This window comes from Notolepis coatsorum (genome assembly GCF_963971535.1).
Source record: "Notolepis coatsorum genome assembly, chromosome: 8".
NCBI lineage: Eukaryota > Metazoa > Chordata > Actinopteri > Aulopiformes > Paralepididae > Notolepis > Notolepis coatsorum.
This window is the reverse complement of record NC_140172.1, coordinates 1531046-1551045: the sequence shown is the minus strand read 5'-3', so window position 1 is coordinate 1551045 and position 20000 is coordinate 1531046. Positions and strand designations below refer to the sequence as shown.

General features: G+C 45.2%; 1 pseudogene across 1 annotated transcript in view; it reads right to left on the bottom strand.

The window, feature by feature from the left end:
- The window catches only part of LOC311232905 (serine/threonine-protein kinase ULK1-like), a 95394-nt pseudogene that overhangs the window by 4932 nt on the left and 70462 nt on the right, over nt 1–20000 (bottom strand). Inside the window, exons 11-16 of the transcript XR_014621065.1 lie at nt 13905–14095; nt 12296–12423; nt 10410–10502; nt 8042–8223; nt 4772–5124; nt 193–311 (exon numbers count right to left, since the gene is read on the bottom strand). The product of XR_014621065.1 is annotated as a serine/threonine-protein kinase ULK1-like (transcript). The remainder of the gene's footprint in view (nt 1–192; nt 312–4771; nt 5125–8041; nt 8224–10409; nt 10503–12295; nt 12424–13904; nt 14096–20000) is intronic.

Below are 20000 nucleotides of genomic sequence, written 5' to 3'. Positions count from 1 at the left end.
CTGATGGTACCTTGTCTGACTGTAGTCTGATGGCACCTTGCCTGGCTGTAGTCTGATGGTACCTTGTCTGACTGTAGTCTGATGGTACCTTGTCTGACTGTAGTCTGATGTTACCTTGTCTGACTGTAGTCTGATGGTACCTTGTCTGACTGTAGTCTGATGGTACCTTGTCTGACTGTAGTCTGATGGTACCTTGTTTGACTGTAGCCGAGGGGTAGAGCTTCCCCTGCTTCACTCTCTCCATGGCCGTGTGTAGCGCAGCGGACAGCAATTCTGCAGTCTTCAGGTACAACACCAGCTGCTCTGCATGGCTACACACACACACACACACACACACACACACACGCACACGTGCACACACACAGTTTAGCCTCTGGCTTCTAAAAACGAATACTATAAACTGTTCATATGTTATGCTGAAATATGTAATTTCACATAGTAGTTTGTATTATGTAAACACAGTGAAATATCGTTATTTTTCGTATATAGCTTTGCGCTCTGCTCTATTGGAACTGTCCCTTTAATCGTATGCTATCATGAAAACGTTCAACCACATGCACGCTCCTCGCCCGCCTGGCCACGCCCACATCCGCTCACACATAAGCGGGGCCAATTGGCCATACCACCAGCTCCTTCCCTACTTTCACCACCGTGAAGTCCGTGTATAGCACCGCTTCAAGTTTAGTGCTTTAAAGTAGTTAGTTTAGTTATAGGAGCTGTGTTGGCGTTGTCTTTTGTTTCTCCCTCTCTCACTAATTTACGGGAGAAAGAAAGGATAATGTCATCACCACCGGAGAGTCTAGAGGATTATTCTGACCTCCACCGGCGCTTCACATTTGGGGAGTTCCTGGGCAGTTCCTGGGGGCGCCTTCTTGCTTGGAGTTTGTGCAGATTTCTCTGGAATATGCTTGGTTGCTGTTGTATAACTTGCAAGGCCTGTGTTCTAGCACTTAGCCGGCCGGGGCTTATGTCCTTTCTCTACCTAAGCCGGTGTTTTTCTTACATGGTAAGAGTGAACTTGATGCAGTTTGATTAGGTTTTTAAAGAACATTTGTACCTTGGGTAAACCCACTCAATTGTATTCTATGCTTTTATCCACCAATGATAGACATGACCATAATACCAGACATGCTTCAAGTAGTCGCTTCACCCTACCTCTGCCTAGAACCAACGCTCTAAAGAAAACTGCAATGTATAGAGCCATAACATACTGGAATAGGATCCCATTACATATTATACGGACGGAAAACAAGGACAGTTTCAAAAAGAAACTCAAAGGAGCCATAATCCGTAAGGAAATTAATATATGTCATGCCTGAGTGTAGCTGCAGCCATGTTATCCAAAACTTCTTCTGGTTACTTTGTGTGTGTGTGTTTTTTTTTTTTTTTTAAAGGTATGGTGAAATTGACGTTTTATTAACATTGATGAGCATTCTAAAAGCAATTCTTAAAAAGATTCAATTTTAAAAACAATCTTAAATTGTATTTAACACTGTATTTTGTTTTGTTTTTTTTGTTTTCGGTTTCTTTGCTTGCATGTAATTTTAGCCATCTTAATTGTTAGTTTCATTGTGTATTGTATGTTGAGTACTGACTTTTAATAATTCTGTTTTGCAATAATTGTTTTTGTATGTTTTTTTGTGTGGACCCCAGGAAGACTAGCTGGTTGCCATGGCACCAGCTAATGGGGATCCGTAATAAAATCAAAATCAAACTTGATGGCTTCATTGTATGATGAGGGTTGTGTGTGTTTCATGAAATACGTTTTTAGGTTAAAACGTAGCTTCTGAGTCCGCAACTGGTGTGCTAGTGTTAGCTTACAGAGTATGCATGTGTATGCATGTGAATCAAGGACTTTTGGTCCCTCTCTTCAGTCTGTTAATTTTTTCTTTGCTTAAGGGTGAAGGTAAAAAAATTGCAGGTGGCAAGTTTTTTCGCGCATAAGAGAGCCGTGGATAAAGCCTGTTTTTTACACAAACGAGGTCCTGCAAGTCGGCTGAGGTTGGCGTGCATGATGTAAAGCTTTTACTCTACAGGTAGAAGTATGTGCTTTCATGTAGCGCGCTATGCAACTGGTGTCACGGCTCTGTTTTTTTTATGGCGTCGTATCAGGGGTGAGGTGTTGAGGGGGGTGGACAGAATAAACCTCCCCCCGGATAGTTATATCCTTTACGTAACTGATTGGCCGGGAGGTTGTGCCTTTCTACCTATCAGTTTCCCTGACGAGGGTGTTTTTCTCTCTCTCGTCACAGGGAGGGGGGGGGGGATTTCCCTGTTTCCCACACCAAATTAGTAAGTGGGACACAGGATTCCCCCGGCCGTTTGAAGACGTCACAGGCGCGTTTTCTTATTGGCCAAGAGACATGTCTGTGAGTTACAGGGCCTGTGCTAGCCAGGCTGCTGTCATTGTAAAGGAGGGGATGCAATGCAGTCGAGACTATTGGTTCTTCTGCTTTTCTCCCTGTCAGTAGTGTATATTGGGCCGTTTTGTCTACTTAGTCCAATGTGTTACATGAACCTTTTTCAATTGTTTTACTCACGTTGAGGTCTCTCTGGGAAAACCGCTGTCTTCTCCTCTTACATAAAAAGCAGAATTGACGCGGTTGTTGACGCGTGTGAGAGCCCGTGTCTGTGTCTCTAGACCGGCTTCCTGCTGCTCGTCCCAGACAGCGAGGGGAAACATTGTGGGGCTCTTTCTTGTTAGAAATTCGCCGTCACTCTTCTCGGGTTCTTTACGAGCATACACGCTGTTTCATAAATCAGCGTTTGATCTTACGAGACCGATCAGCGCTGGCCCAGGGTGTTTTTCAATGATTGAATCCGCTTTTGGGACGGACGCGCCTTGGTTGCCCAACATCATAAAAACATTTTTTATGCAGTCGGCTGGGAAGGAGATTTTTGTCTCTACCGAGTGCCAGTGCACTAGGTTAGACTCGAGGACTCGCGTACATCTCCGGGGGGAGATGACAGAGTAGATCAAAACATTGGCAGGGGGGTTTCACGCCCGTTAGGTGGGCCACTGGGAACAGTGCGTTCGCATACTGACCGTCTTGGTGGCGCCCTCTGTGATGTTTTGTACCTACCCCCCTCTTAGGACTGGGGGCGGCGACGTGACAAGAGAACGGGACTTGTCCTGGTTGCGCCGGACCGGATCAGTTTAACCCGTTGTCCACCGGGGCACAGACAAGTTCTGGTACCCCGAAGGACCCTGAGATTTTCCGGGGGGGAAATGCCAGGGCGGGCCGGATGTCACAGGGGTTGATGTCATGAATGTGTGTCATATAGGTGTCACTACGAGTTGCCCTTAACAGTGGTGTGCATTGGTCCATACTATGTTGTACCTTTTTTGCACAATGTTAGGTGGGTTGGTCCTTCTCCATTCGTTTTCACCCCTCCCTCCATGCTAAACCGGGGATGGGAGGGGGCTGTCGGGGAGGCTGCTTCTGTCAACTCCTCTATGTATCCCTGTGTAGGTCCCGGTCCTCCAGGCCCAGGTCGGGCTTCCACCTCATTGACCTGTTGGGTTAACCCTTTTTAAACCTGAAACGCCTTGAACTGCATTGTATAGCCTGTGTATATGCGCAGTTATGTTTCCGGGGTTTCTTAGTGGGTTAAGGGAGCAACCACTTTCTGTTAATAAACATAGGGGGGTGGTTGTCTCCCCGGTGTGTTGGTAGCAGAGTCGACTTTCTGGTTGAGCCCGGGTCTGACCCCGGCTGCCCGAGAGTATGCCCCCGCATCTTTCATGACGTCTGCCAATTGTGTCAAACTCTTTCTCTGAACCGCGACCGTGCGGGATTAATAAATTGGCAGGGTCAGGGTTCGTGGTGGAATCTGTTCGCTGGCGGAGTTGGCTAACTCCGACTCCGCGAGGTTCGTGGGCCCATGAGATTGTGACATGGTGCACGGCATACCGAACACCCTTTCCACTGGGATACTGTTCTTACAGTAAGCCCCTTAGGCACCTGTCTAGTCTGCAGTGCTCCGGGCGCAGGTCGAGTTCTGCTCTTAAGACCAGTCAACCTGGATTGAGGGATCAACCTCCTTGGAGGGTTGTCTCCCCGGCGCGCCAGCTGGCCCCACGACATTGTGGGGGGGAAGCCTCCTTGGGAGCGCTTCGGAGCGGCGTGCCAGGGGGAGAAGGGCCTTCACCTATTTTAGGCCCTGTCCGATACGCTGGCGATGTGGGGGGTGGTGTCACCAGTGACCGTCTGGTGGGGTCTCGATGCCGCGGCCTTGTTGACCTCACCAGGCCCCTTTTTTCAGGGGGTCCTAGCCCCCGGGATGTGGCCTGGGACCTCCTCCGCGCACCGCTGCTACGGCCTTGCCACAGGTTTTTTTTTAATTTTTTTTACCCCGACCCCGTGATGTTGGGGGCTGTGACAGTTTTTTTTTGCTTCGCGTCCATTCCCTGGTGGCGTGCAGGATGCGCGTCCGAGTAGTCGCGGGCCCTTCTATACGAAGGTAAGTCCCACGGTCTGCTCACCCTGTGCGTTTGAGGTGCTAAACCCTCTTTACACAGTCGGGTCCGATCTCCCTCCCGTCCCTCACTAGGGGGGGGGGCGGTGGGGCCCGGATCCTCCCCGGATTCTGATGGTTGTAGGGGACCTCAGCGGGTACATCTGTCGGGCTTTCAGCTCTGCTCCACTCTTGTGTTCCAATAGAGCAGAGCGCAAAGCTATACGAATAATAACGAAGGTTATCCTATAACCCTAGTTATTTGAATATGTGACTCACTGGGTGTCACTGATTGGCTGGAACACCCACTCACCTCCACTCTCTGCTGAGGGAGCTGATCTGGTCGGCCAGTGAGGGGGGTGAGGGCTCCACGGCCCCCCCCACATGGGCCACCTCCATCAGGCTCTGCTGGTGCAGCAGTGAGGGGGGCGAGGGCTCCACGGCCCCCCTCACATGGGCCACCTCCATCAGGCTCTGCTGGTGCAGCAGTGAGGGGGGCGAGGGCTCCACGGCCCCCCTCACATGGGCCACCTCCATCAGGCTCTGCTGGTGCAGCAGTGGGGGGGGCGAGGGCTCCACGGCCCCCCTCACATGGGCCACCTCCATCAGGCAGCGGCTGAAGTCCAGCGTGAAGCGCAGGCTCCTCAGGGTCTCTGTGTGCTCCTGCTGGACTCCCAGAGAGAGGGGGGGGAGGGGGAGAGAGAGGGGGGGATGGGGGAGACAGGGGGGGGAGAGGGGGGAGGGAGAGAGAGGGGGAGGGAGGGAGAGCGGGGGGGGAGAGAGAGGGGGGGAGAGAGAGAGAGGGGGAGGGAGGGAGGGGGGAGATAGAGAGGGGGAGGGAGGGGGGAGAGAGGGGGGGAGGGAGAGAGAGGGGGAGGGAGGGGGGAGAGAGAGGGGGAGAGGGGGGAGAGGGGGGGAGGGAGAGAGAGGGGGAGGGAGGGGGGGCAGGGAGAGAGAGAGGGAGGGAGGGGGGAGAGGGGGAGAGAGGGGGGGAGGGAGAGAGGGGGGAGTGGGGGAGAGGGGGGGAGGGAGAGAGGGGGGAGTGGGGGGAGAGGGAGAGAGAGAGAGAGAGAGAGAGGGGAGGGGGGGGAGAGAGAGAGGGGGGAGAAAGAGAGAGAGAGGGAGAGAGAGACATGGTTTTTAACACTTTAAGGACCAGCCACGAGTTTATACGTGTTACGGTGCCATGCGTTGTGGACCAGAGCCACGAGTTAACCTGTGGCGAGTTGTTATTGTTTTATTCCATATTAATAACGCTATTAACGTCCCCGATCGACTTGCAGGACCTACCCGCATATTTGATTTTTGAAACATGCAATACCAGCCAGATCCGCTTAGGGGCGCCATCGCTCCACTGCAGTATCATTGAGGGCGATTGAAAAAAATAATTGTACTGTCTGTGGGCGTTTCATATGAGCCTCGATCCCAGCCGAACATACTCCATCTTTGATCCCGTTACCGAACGCAGATTTCAGCCTGGAATAATGGGATTTATGATCAGCCAATGGACATATCGATCTACCAGATTCCGATGATTAATGACGAAATGCTGCCGGCGATCACATGGGCTGACGGTAGGATACTATTCCCCCAAATTACAGCTGGATTGGACATTGTTTTAAAACGCAACGTGATCGATCAGTGAAAATGGCTACTTGAACGCACACTGTATTGCTAATCAATAATAGTAATCGGCGTCCCCCGCCGCCCCCATTTCATCCATAGATGCTCTGTAATAGTCCGGATGCTACGCAGTTTGTTTTATTTCATTCGTATATATACAGCAGAAATGGCGTTTGATATAACGTGACTAGCCTTTAGCCTATTATCTAGCTCCCCAGAACAAAGACGAGGCGAAAACTGCGATAAACCTTATATTCACGGCGCTATAAAATGACAACCAACCGATGGATTTTTATTTTCTTTAAGCCATTATGAAGGCACGGTTTATGCACTCAAGTGACAATGATAATGGACAGATAGCAATACTATAAAGTATATATATAGCTGTTAGAAAGTACATCGGTTTGTTGACAAAGCGTTGTCCTCCAGCCATATATTACACTGCAAGCCGTGGTCGTCAATGTGTTAATGTATTTAAGCATTACATCACGCGCAGGAGTGGTTTGTGAACAATAAACCATGCCTAGGGGTGGTCGTTAGGCCCGAGGCACAGCCGAGGGTCGTTAGACCCCCCTAGGCATGGTTTATTGTTCACAAATCACGACTGCAAGTGGTGTAAAGCTTTTATACAACTGCCAGATTCATCCAACCTTATTTCTATACAATAAACACACATTAATCGAAGATTTATTGAAAAAACCATCCGCCAGAAAAAGTAGTTCCCACAACTACAAAAAAGACAAGTTGCCTCCATGTGGAAGCAGCTTGAAGTGCATCCAACCAAACTAACACATCCAACTGTGTATTATTGGAATGATTGAGAGAAGTTGCCTCATGTGGAAGCAGCTTGAAGTGCATCCAACCAACTAACACATCCAACTGTGTATTATTGGAATGATTGATTGAAAATTTTATTACCAGATGCAGAATGGGTACAATACAGTACGGCTCAATACACACAATTGTTAAGGGAATGCAGACCTACTTTCCATAGAACTTCATTCTTAGATGCTTCTATATAAAGTAGGTAAAACAAATTAAAAAGTTTTCTTTGCCCTATAGGAAAAAAACGTTTTCTTCGCCCTATTTTTTTATTTATTTCTTTTAGCCTAAACTTAACCAGTTGGAAACCAGGGGTACAGTAATAAAATTAGCAATCAACCAATCAATCAATTCAATAGACCATGCTCACTTAAAACAGCGCTGCTTCTCTCTCAGTCTGACTCCCCCGCTGTTGCAGACAGGAGTGTGTGTGTGTGTGCGTGTGTGTGTGTGTGTGTGTCACAGTGTGTGTGTGTGTGTGTGTGTGTGTGTGTGTGTGTGTGTGTGTATGTGTGTGTGTGTGTGTGTGTGTGTGTGTGTGTGTATGTGTATGTGTATGTGTGTGTGTGTGTGTGTGTGTGTTTGTGGGTACGCCAGCGTCGGACAGTGTGAGAGTGAACGCTGCAGTCAGTGGGAAGGAAGTAGACATTTAAATCAATCAATTAATCAATCAATCAATCCGCGATTTTTCTTTTGTTCTAGATTGACTCAAGACCCATCAATTACATCATCCAACATTGTTTAAAGGACTAACACATTCCCCTTGACAGAATCGCTTCATATTTAGTCGTTATGGCGCTATCAACATATCCATTTGTTGTCCGCGATCTTGTTTTCTCCCGGAGTGAGCCGGGGAGTGATATGTGATTCGGTTGTGGGCGGGTCCTGAGCCCAGGACCGTGGATTGTTGCCAATAAAGACGTGTAAATGGACTGTTTCAGCCAATCAGAATCGAGAAATTTGCATGCCGTTGTATAATATGTATCACTGTATATTCTGTACAGCAGACACTTCTCTTCTCAGCTTCGTCAGTTTGCAGTAATACAATTCTCCCGGGTTGTTGTTGTTGTTGGTGTTGTTGTTATTGTAAGTAAAGCCTGAGCTTGGTAAATAAACCATGGTTCTGAGAACTACTCACCTCCATCAGTGTCTCCTCGGGGAGCTCTGGGGCCTCGAAGGTGACCGGGCCCCCCATGTTGGCCGCGATGCCGTCGGTGAAGCTGTAGCGCCGGGGACTAGCGGGGGCCTCCAGACCCTCCAGGGAGGGGCCCGTCTGGGGGTATCTGCTGGTGAAGGAGCCCACTGGACTGACGGAGGAGCCTGGTGGAGACAAACGTAGAACGGCCTGCTCAAAGCGGTCTACACTGGCCTGCGTTTATTCCCTAATGTCAAGGAATAATAATAATAATAATAATAATAATAATAATAATAATAATAATAATAATAATAATAATAATAATAATAATAATAATAATAATAATATTATTATAATAATAATAATAATAATAATAATAATAAACTTTATTTGTATAGCACCTTTCATACAGAAACTACAGCTCAAAGTGCTTCACAACAGAAAAAAGAGCATATAATGAGCACATAAAAGAGACATATAAAATCACAGTGTTTCACATTAGGATCTAACATCCCAACAGGCCACCTTGTTTATGGTTTGATTCAGTTTTAAATATAGACAATAATAAAAATAGGCCGGCTGGGTGGCGCAGCGGACATTGAGTTAGCGGGTGGAAGTCGATGGGTGGTAATCTGGACGTTGTGGACAGCGACTCCTACAGGTCGGTTGGGGGACGCCTGCACAGCAGAGACAGGAAAATGGCGGGGGTAGTGTGAGCCTCCCACTCGTTACTCCTCGCCAAGTCCGCGCTGGCAGGTGAAAAGATGTGACAGGCTGCCTCCTCGTGTATCGGAGGGGACATGTGATGCAAGGCTTCTATCCTCCCTACAACCGACCAGTGGGGGGCATATGCGAGCAACTTTCAAGACAGGGGAGGGGAGAATTGGCACGACAAATTGGGATGGGAGAAAAATAGAAAAAGAGGAGAAAAAGTGGATACAAAAAAAGACAATAATAAAAATAGTAAGATAGAATAGACAGAGTAAAATAGTGCAATAGTGCAGTGCAATAAAATAGTAGAATATAATAGACATAAAATTAGCACATAAAGTGCAGACATATAAAATTTAAAAAAGTTTTCTTTTTTACAGTGCAATACAATAGTAGGGATGCTCGATATTGGCTTTTTTACCAATACCGATATACCGATATTGTCCAACTCTTAATTTCCGATACCGATATCAACCGATACCGATATATGCAGGGTCCCCCCCCCCCCCCCCCCCCAAAACTGAATAATTTCAGGTAATTAACATTACATATCTCTTGTTGTGGAATTAACACAACATTATGCATACTTTTGACAATAAATAAAATCAGAATTTGTTCTTACTTGCTTGCCTGGGTAAATAAAGGTTAATAGAAATGTAAAAAAAAATATATATATATATATATTTTTTTTTTTTTTTTTTTTTTGTAAACCGATACCGATATTTTCCGATATCACATTTTAATGCCAATATTGGCGGACATCCTTGTTTAAAGTCATCTTTACCTTCTCTATTTGGTATTCACAGTTTAAAACTTGACAGTCTTCCCTCCTGTTTGATACCCACTTTGACCCTTCGAACCTCCCTCTCAGGGCAAACCTCCCACTCAGGGCAAACCTCCCTCTCAGGGTGCAGTTCTAGGCCTGGGTCCTTAAGAAGAGTTAACCTTCTGTAGTGTGGTAGTGAAAGGGTTAACCATCTGTAGTGAGGTAGTGAAAGGGTTAACCTTCTGTAGTGTGGTAGTGAAAGGGTTAACCTTCTGTAGTGTGGTAGTGAAAGGGTTAAATAATAAGAAATATTTCCCAGGTGGTTTTGCTTCTCAATGAGGAAGTGATAGTGGTGCTAGTTTTCCAAATACTTGGCAGGTAGATACAGTTTTTTTATGTAGAGTAGAGTAATCATTTAAAAAATAAATAATAATAATACATTCACAGAGCTTTTAGAAAGGTGTTGCTTACCCCCCAATTTTTTTTTGATGAATGAATTTATCATTTAAAAAAAATGAACGTTGTTGTTTTCACGTTGCAGGCATGTAGCCCCTCCCTACTTCCCATTTCCACACGTGGAACGCACCTGATTGGATAAATGACATGCAGGTGCTCTAGTGCGACATCGAGTGGCTGAATGTTATATATAGCACCTTTAACCCTTTCACTATTTCACTACCACACTACCAAATAGTTAACCCTTTCAATGCGACAATACAGAATGTTAACCATTTCACTGCCACACAACAAATGGTTAACCCTTTCACAACCACACTACAGAAGGTTAACCTTTCAGTGAAAGGTTTGTATTTTGTATTTAACTAACTGCCAGGTAAACATGTGGGTTACGTCCATGTGGTTGTATTAATGTGCGTGCGTGTGTGTGTGTGTTACCTGAGTACTTGCGGTGTCTGGAGGTGTAAGGGGGGGTACAGCTGTGAGGAGGGGAACCCACAGTGAAGACCACCTGCTGGGCCAGACCACCTGCTGAGAGAGTGAGTGAGTGAGTGAGTGAGTGAGTGAGTGAGTGAGTGAGTGAGTGAGTGAGTGAGTGAGTGAGTGAGTGAGTGAGTGAGTGAGTGAGTGAGTGAGTGAGTGAGTGAGTGAGTGAGTGAGTGAGTGAGTGAGTGAGTGAGAGAGAGAGAGAGAGAGAGAGAGAGAGAGAGAGAGAGAGAGAGAGAGAGAGAGAGAGAGAGAGAGAAACAGTTGTCCCTAAGCATACCATTTGAATTTGGCTGCAATTAAAATAGTAATGATAAATGAATGATATCATACATCAAAGCTACTCCTAGGTATTGCTAGATGTCTATGGTATCTCACCTGTGATGTCTATCTATGGCAGGGGTCAGCAACCTTTTTGACATGGAGTGCCTGTTTGAAATATAGTTGTAACTAGTGTGCCTCAACAATATTCCATGCATCATAATTTCTTTTTCTCATAATCAGGTCTTTTTAATGATAATTATTACATTATTACATCATTATTGTTATTGTTATTATTAACAATATTATTATGATGGTTGTATCAACCCTAAATCTGAGTTGGGGGGGGGGGGGGATGCAATGCAGACAAACAGCTGCATACAGTGCGACCATTTCACTCACATTTGCCCATTCATTTTTGGACACATCAAAATGTACGTGTGCTGTCATAGCTCCACCTACAGGCCTAATGGAGAACACCAGGATGTGAATGGAGGGTGAATGTGAGGTATATCGTGTAAATAAGTTTTGATTGATCGCAAGACTACACTGTAAAAAGAAATATAATAATAAGTTACCAGAACTTAAAAATATTGAGTTCAGTTACTGTGCATTAAGGTTTTCAGTTTTCAATCCATAATAAGTTAACAGAAAAATAAGTACACAACCACATTATTTCAACCTAATAAATTGTCATTGTTTTAAGAACATAAGTTGACTTGGTAATACTCACTTTTTAACATGTGCAATGTTCAATGAAATAGAAAAATAAATAATACAATTTGTTGATTAATCCCACTGGTCACAATGGTGACCGTAATAATGTTTTTGTTATAAGGCTCTGCAAATGTTACTGAATGATGTAGCAATGTATTTCCGCTAAATTGAAATAATAAACAAATAAAGGGTCTCAATTAAATATGTGGTAGTAAAAAGAACCTGTGGGAGGATTTCAACAAGATAAATGCGACAACAGTGCAAAATATTTCACTATAATATTTCAAAGCAAAAAAAAATTTTTTTTTTAATGCTGCCCCCTGTGCCTATGCAAATGCCCCCGCGTGCCTATGCAGGCACGCGTGCCTAGGGTTGCCTACCCCTGATCTATGGTATCTCACCTGTGATGTCTATCTATGGTATCTCACCTGTGATGTCTATCTATGGTATCTCACCTGTGATGTCTATCTATGGTATCTCACCTGTGATATCTGTCTATGGTATCTCACCTGTGATGTCTATCTATGGTATCTCACCTGTGATGTCTATCTATGGTATCTCACCTGTGATGTCTATCTATGGTATCTCACCTGTGATATCTGTCTATGGTATCTCACCTGTGATATCTGTCTATGGTATCTCACCTGTGATGTCTATCTATGGTATCTCACCTGTGATGTCTATCTATGGTATCTCACCTGTGATGTCTATCTATGGTATCTCACCTGTGATGTCTATCTATGGTATCTCACCTGTGATGTCTATCTATGGTATCTCACCTGTGATGTCTATCTATGGTATCTCACCTGTGATATCTGTCTATGGTATCTCACCTGTGATGTCTATCTATGGTATCTCACCTGTGATGTCTATGGCTCTCTCAGAGGACAGGTTCTCTGTGCTGCCTCCTCTGTCCACCAGGGGGGGCGCTGCTGTTCCGAACGCGGCCATCAGGAGCACGTCGGACAGAATACCTGCACTCTGAGACCTACAACCCAGCAGAGGTCAGAGGTCAACTTTATTATACAATATACACGTATCAGAGGTCAAAAAGGTATTCTAGTGCTGTTTTGTGAATAGTGGAATTGGTTACCGACCGTGCCAACAAGCTAGTAGCTAGTCAACCATCTTTCTTGAGGAAAACCTGCCGCAGTGTTCTTACTGTAGGTCCACACGTATACAGATATATATATATTTTTTTACATATTACAATATATTTATAATACATTCCGCTATTAGATTTATCACTGGTGACAGTTATGATACTCACCACTGCATTCTTTATGAAAAGGTGGGCTGGCCCTCTCTTTCTCAGAGGCGCAGTTACCACTGGTACTTATTCATCTTCAACGCCATTAGTGGTAAACACCCTCCTTATATATCATCCTTGCTGGATTGGAGTCTTGGTGCTTATCAGACCAGATCCAACAGCTGGCTTACTCTTAGGGTTCCACAAGCGCGTTCGGATCTGGGCAATACAGCATTTCTTATTGATGCCCCCAACACATGGAACGCTCTTCAACAAACCCTAAAGTTAGAGGTCCTCCCATCTGCTTCTGCTTTTAAACATCTGGTGTTAAATCTCTGTTTGTCAAATTGCAATTGTTTTTAGTTTCTTCTATTTTTTTTTTTTATATTTTCATTGTGTTGCTCATGTGTGTGTAAACTCGTCGTCATTGTAAATGAGGGAAACCTCAATGTCCTTTGAGTTAAAATAAAGGTTACAAACAAACAACATATTTAAACTCTGCATTTTGGCCTCCTGTCCACATGGAAATTACGTTTTAGGTCACTGAAAAACTGAGATTTTCGAAAACTTCCCAAGGTGGAAACTTTCTTTTTGAACTCTGGTTTTGCCAGTAAACATGTGGACGGGTGAAACAGAGCTGACACTGAGCTTTTGGAAAACGTTAATATCATGACCAGTGGCCGCTGTGTCCACACGTCACACACGGATATCATTATTTTATTTTATAAACCCATAGTCACACCCCCTGCCATAACCATAATCACAATAAATAACGCCCTCTCTGGTCTTATTCCTATACTATCCCTACAGTAGTCTGGACTAAATACTTGCATAAACAACCAAACATACCTGTTCATACTTCACTGACTCATACTCTTTGCACATAACTGCCCAATTGCACAGCCCTGGCCAATTCCTATTGTATCTTTATTGTGCTATATTTAATTTAGTTCATATCCCATTTAATATAATCAACCTCTTTATTTACCATTGTACAGCCCTGGCATATATACAATTTTAGTTCATGATTATATTCTATTCTTATTGTGCTCAACTTAGTTCATGTTTCATTTGATCTTACTCCACCGTCTTCATTGTATTGTCTGTCTGTTAATGTCTGTCTGATGTCGCACCAGAAACAGCCAAAGCTAATTCCTTGTGTGTGAAAACTACTTGCAAATAAAGACCTTTCTGGTTCCGGTTCTGACTCTGGTGATTACCTGCCGAAGCCCTTGGTCTGCCCAGTGGGGTCTGAGGCCACAGCGTGTCGGCTGGCCGGCCCGGCCGGGGTCCCGGGGGTCCGAGGGGAAGGCAGGCCTGCTGCCGGGGTGGGGGCCAGGCCCTGCTGGGCCAAGAGGGCCACCAGGTTGGGAGAACTGGGGGGCTTAGGGAACTCAAAGGGAGGGATAGTCTAGAGAGAGAGAGAGAGAGAGAGAGAGAGAGAGAGAGAGAGAGAGAGAGAGAGAGAGAGAGAGAGAGAGAGAGAGAGAGAGAGAGAGAGAGAGAGAGAGAGAGAGAGAGAGAGAGAGAGAGAGAGAGAGAGAGAGAGAGAGAGAGAGAGAGAGAGAGAGAGAGAGAGAGAGAGGGAGAGAGAGAGAGAGAGAGAGAGAGAGAGAGAAGAGAGAGAGAGAGAGAGAGAGAGAGAGAGAGAGAGAGAGAGAGGGAGAGAGAGAGAGAGAGAGAGAGAGAGAGAGAGAGAGAGAGGGAGAGAGAGAGAGAGAGAGAGAGAGAGAGAGAGAGAGAGAGAGAGAGAGAGAGAGAGATCAAATCAACCGATGAGGAAACCTATTGGGCTCCATGGTATAGTCTGACCCGAGCACACAATAGTAACCTGGCTGCAATGCAATGGCGAGCAACTATTGGTTATATTATCATACTGGCCATTGCGTCTCACTCTTCGCCATTATGAGATACCTCCTATCCCCTAGCACCTACCGCGCTCACGAACAAACAACTGCACTCACATGCACGTGACCAGGCCACGGCGCTGCGCCCCTCTACACGACGCCGGACAGGGTCACACTCTACCTTCCTCTTTCTTGTTTCCAACACGGACGTTGCAGTGCACTCCGTGAACTAGCTGTTATGAAACGCAGGGAGAAATTACACAATGTTGGGTTTTCGCCTGAGGTTCACCAGCCCCTGGAATCTTCGCGGCACATCCTAACAGTGCATCGGACCTGTCCTGGGGTTTCCTCATCTCGTGACAGCGGATCGAGGGACGTCGCACAACGGTTAGCAGTCGAGCTACGTCGCGCACAGGTAGGTCTGCGTTGTCAGGCATTGATACTAGCATGAGTAATACTGCTCGTTGACAGCCGTGTGATGTATTGGCGCGAGGGGCAGGATATTTGGGAAAGCATGGTCGTCATGACTCTGTTTTGGGTGTTTTCCCAACTATCCTAGTGCGCGCGGCTAATGCTACAATGCTGGGTCTCCGTTCTTTGTTCCCCGCGAGGGCTGTCTTTACTAAAAGGTCTTCCCTCCTCTTAACCATTCATGCTGATGGTCAATCGGTGTCTAATGTTGGGGGTTTAACAGGGGCTTGTTTACCATTTTCATGAGTGGATGGGCTGAGGCTCAGGGCTGGTGTGCTTTTTGTGAATCTATGAATTGTGTGCGGGACTGTTTTTCTCTGGTCTGCATCCCCTTAACAATTGTGTGTATTGGGCTAGCCCATTCTGCAGTGTGTTAGTGGAGTTTTCGTTCATTTATCCATTTACCCCTTCATGGGTGCACACCACAGTGGAGGTTGCTGCATGCCTACTAGTGAGGCAGTGCTTCACTAGTAGTAGTCTTTTGTCTGCAGCCACCACTGGTGCTCCGTGCTTGTGAAGCAGGTGGCATCAGTCCTTTGCCTCTGACATGGTGGAACGGTGTCCCGCCCGGCCGACGCCATGAGGCGAGTCGGCCCGGCAGGTGGCTGGTGGGCTGTTAAAGCCTATACCGCCGTGGTATAGAATTAGCAGCGACTGGCAACATTGTTCGAATTGCTGTTTTTTCTGTCAAAAATGGTGTCGGTGGTGGGGCCTTAGGGCCAGCCGACATCAAAACATCGCGCAAGGTTTTGAGGTTATTAGCTTTTGACCTAGCCGCAAGCTATAACCGCAGGGAGGGCTAGGATGCTGTCAACGCTTGTTCGTAGGCATCTTTGGTTGGATCAGTCTCCCCTTGAGGAGGAGAGAAGGTTTTTCCCTCATCAGGGCTCCCCTCTCTGCAGAGGGACTTTGGTCTTTCCGCAGGAGCGCGGGCGGTATTCGACCTAGGCCCCACACCGCACAGCCAGAGGTGAGGGCGTCATGAGTCATTGTGGAACAAAATAAAAATCGCGCGAATTGATTGATTAATTGCAATTTTTTTACCTACTTTTCAATCTGCTTCTATATAAAGTAGGTTTAAAAAAAATAAGTAAAAAATAGGGGAAGAAAACTTTTTTTTCCCTATAGGGCAAAGAAAACCTTTTTTAATTTGTTTTACCTACTTTCTATAGAAGCATCTAAGAATGAAGTTCTATAGAAAGTAGGTTAAAAACTAAAGAAAAGTTGGATGTGTTAGTTGGTTGGATGTCTTAGTTGAGAGACAGTTGGATGTGTTAGTTTGTTGGAAGTCTTAGTTGAGAGACAGTTGGATGTGTTAGTTTGTTGGATGTGTTAACACTTTGGCTGCCATGGGTTAAATTCATGATATACCATAGATTGCCAGCTCTATTTGTCTATGGAGAAAGTCCCCTTCTTTGCAGGGCTATAACTTTTTAAATTCTATTGCTACATTGCCATTATTAGGGCCCATTCAAAGTCCTATATGTATTGTTCATTGTGTAGCAACGTTAAACTTTTTCATTCACATATTCATAGTAAAGTATGGTCTAATGTATAAGTATGTTTTCATCTCTTTCTGCAGCTTTCTCCAGAACGTGATATATAGCCCCAGATGCATTATATTGATGATGAAATACAGTTTGATGGCAATCAGCGCGATATAAAAAATTCCAACTAGACGTACTTCTAGAAGTTACTACACGTCATCTGATGTTGACCGGATGGGCGAGGGGGCGTTTATAATTCCGTGGGCAGCGTTATACCAATCATCTAATGTGGGTCAAATGTTGATAATAGCAGTTAGTATCGAAGACGGTAACGTTACACGCTAAAACTCACCCCAGTCTCCGCGCGCCGTTGGGCGATCATCGTAGAGTAGACATTTTATCATTATGGGGTGGCGATTTACCCAGTCCATCTCCAGCTTGTATAATGGTATATACGTCCAAATCATGTTGTTTATCGAGTTATTGGCAATCGATCGCCATGTAGTGTGACGAGCCAGAGTCCCGGGACATGTACCGAGTGCCCGGAAGTAATACGGCCGTCCAGCAAAACCTCTACTGCGCTTCCTGTTAAGCGATTGCGCCGATCGGCCACCAGATGGCGCTCCTGAACCGCCAGAGAGCTCAGTGGGTCCTCCTGGTGGATCTCAGGCCAGCGGAGGGGAAATATTAATCCGATTCCAGATTTTTGAAATATTGATATTAAAGACGCTGTAAAGCGTCCTCGGCAACTTGAGCATGGCCGGGAATGACGCTTTAACACGGCTCCTGGCAGCCAAAGTGTTAAGTTGAGAGACAGTTGGATGTGTTAGTTGGTTGGATGTTTTAGTTGAGAGACAGTTGGATGTGTTAGTTTGTTGGAAGTCTTAGTTGAGAGACAGTTGGATGTGTTAGTTTGTTGGATGTCTTAGTTGAGAGACAGTTGGATGTGTTAGTTTGTTGGAAGTCTTAGTTGAGAGACAGTTGGATGTGTTAGTTTGTTGGATGTCTTAGTTGAGAGACAGTTGGATGTGTTAGTTTGTTGGAAGTCTTAGTTGAGAGACAGTTGGATGTGTTAGTTTGTTGGATGTCTTAGTTGAGAGACAGTTGGATGTGTTAGTTGGTTGGATGTCTTAGTTGAGAGACAGTTGGATGTGTTAGTTTGTTGGATGTCTTAGTTGAGAGACAGTTGGATGTGTTAGTTTGTTGGATGTGTTAAGTTGAGAGACAGTTGCACTTCCGAGCTGCTTCCACATGGAGGCAACTGCTCTCTTTTTTTTGGGAACTACTTTTTCTGCGGATGGTTTTGTCAATAAATCTTCAATTAATGTGTTTATTGTATAGCAATAAGGTTGGATGACATCGGTCATTGTATAAAAGCCATTGCACCACGCGCAGTCGTGGGTTATGAGAATTAGACCATGCCTAGGGGGGTCTAACTACCACCCCTAGGGATGGTCTAATTCTCATAACCCACTCCTGCGCGTGATGTAATGCTCTAACTGCTCCCGATGAGCAGGTCGGCACCTCGAACGGTCGCCTCCGCCGTCGGTGTGTGAACGGGTAAAATGTGAGGAACCAAATTGTAAAGCGCTTTAGATAAAAGCTGTTATATAAATGCACCATTTACCATCTAATCTAATCTAATTATTATACTAGTTTAGGAAATCTGTTTGTGGAAAGTAAGATTTTCATTGTATGGCAAACTGTCTGTTTAACTGTGCATATGACAATAAACAATCTTGGCCCCATCTTGGCGGACAGTAAATGTTATGTTGATAGCGTCATAAAGACAAAATGAAAAACGATTCTGTCACGGCGAATGTGTTAGTTTCTTAAACAATGTTGGATTATGTAATTGGTGGGTCATGAGTCATTGTGGAACAAAATAAAAATTGCGCGAATTGATTGATTGATTGATTAATTGCAAATTTTATTACTGTCCGCCTTGTTTCCAACTGGTTAAGTTTAGGCACTCTTTTGAAGTCGCTCTCTTTCGAAGTTGGTTATGCTTAGAGTTTATCTTTAGAGCAGGGCGATAGACCACCAGCCCTGATTCCAAACTCTAAGCATAACCAACTTCGAAAGAGGGCGACTTCGAAAGAGTTGCCAAGCTTAACCAGTTGGAAACAAGGCGGACACTCAGTCATAAAATTTGCAATCAATCAATCAATAATTTCAATAATCCACGCTCACTTAAAACAGCGCACCTCCCAGCTGCGTCTATAGAAAGTAGGTTAAAAAAAAATCTCTCCTATAGGGCAAAGAAAACGTCTGTTTTTTTTTTACCTACTTTCTATAGAATCATCTAAGAATGAAGTTCTATAGAAAGTAGGTTACATTTTTTTATAATTGGATGTGTTAGTTTGTTGGATGTATTAAGTTGAGAGACAGTTGGATGTGTTAGTTTGTTGGATGTGTTAAGTTGAGAGACAGTTGGATGTGTTAGTTTGTTGGATGTATTAGTTGAGAGACAGTTGGATGTGTTAGTTTGTTGGAAGTCTTAGTTGAGAGACAGTTGGATGTGTTAGTTTGTTGGATGTCTTAGTTGAGAGACAGTTGGATGTGTTAGTTTGTTGGATGTGTTAAGTTGAGAGACAGTTGGATGTGTTAGTTTGTTGGAAGTCTTAGTTGAGAGACAGTTGGATGTGTTAGTTTGTTGGATGTGTTAAGTTGAGAGACAGTTGGATGTGTTAGTTTGTTGGATGTGTTAAGTTGAGAGACAGTTGGATGTGTTAGTTTGTTGGATGTGTTAAGTTGAGAGACAGTTGGATGTGTTAGTTTGTTGGAAGTCTTAGTTGAGAGACAGTTGGATGTGTTAGTTTGTTGGATGTGTTAAGTTGAGACAGTTGGATGTGTTAGTTGGTTGGATGTCTTAGTTGAGAGACAGTTGGATGTGTTAGTTTGTTGGATGTGTTAAGTTGAGAGACAGTTGGATGTGTTAGTTGGTTGGATGTGTTAAGTTGAGAGACAGTTGGATGTGTTAGTTTGTTGGATGTCTTAGTTGAGAGACAGTTGCAATGGGCCTGGTCTACAAGATACACTACACGACCAAGGTACCCATGTACATGTCAAAATACTTCCCAAAGGTCAGTGAATACCACGATCACAACACCAGAGGGAGCTCCACAAATCATGTTAAACCCAGATTCGGCTCAAATAAGGGACTAAACACGTTTCGCAATTATGCCACATCAATGTGGAACGCCCTACCCAAAGCTGTAAAGGAATGTGGATCACTACCCACTTTCAAAACCTCTCTCAAGGGACACCTACGGGAGACTGCAATTCAACACTGGCCCCTGTAAATATCCTAACCCAACCCCCTCCAATGTACAGTCATTTACCTAGTATGGTTTTGTCAATAGTTCAATGTACAATTGTGTTTGTTTGTACAGTGTCTCCTCCCCCCCCCCCCTCAATGTACAGTGTTACTTGTTTATACAGTGTGCCCCCCGCCCCCCCCCCCCCCCCCCCCCCCAACCACCTCCAATGTAAATTACCCAGTATGGTT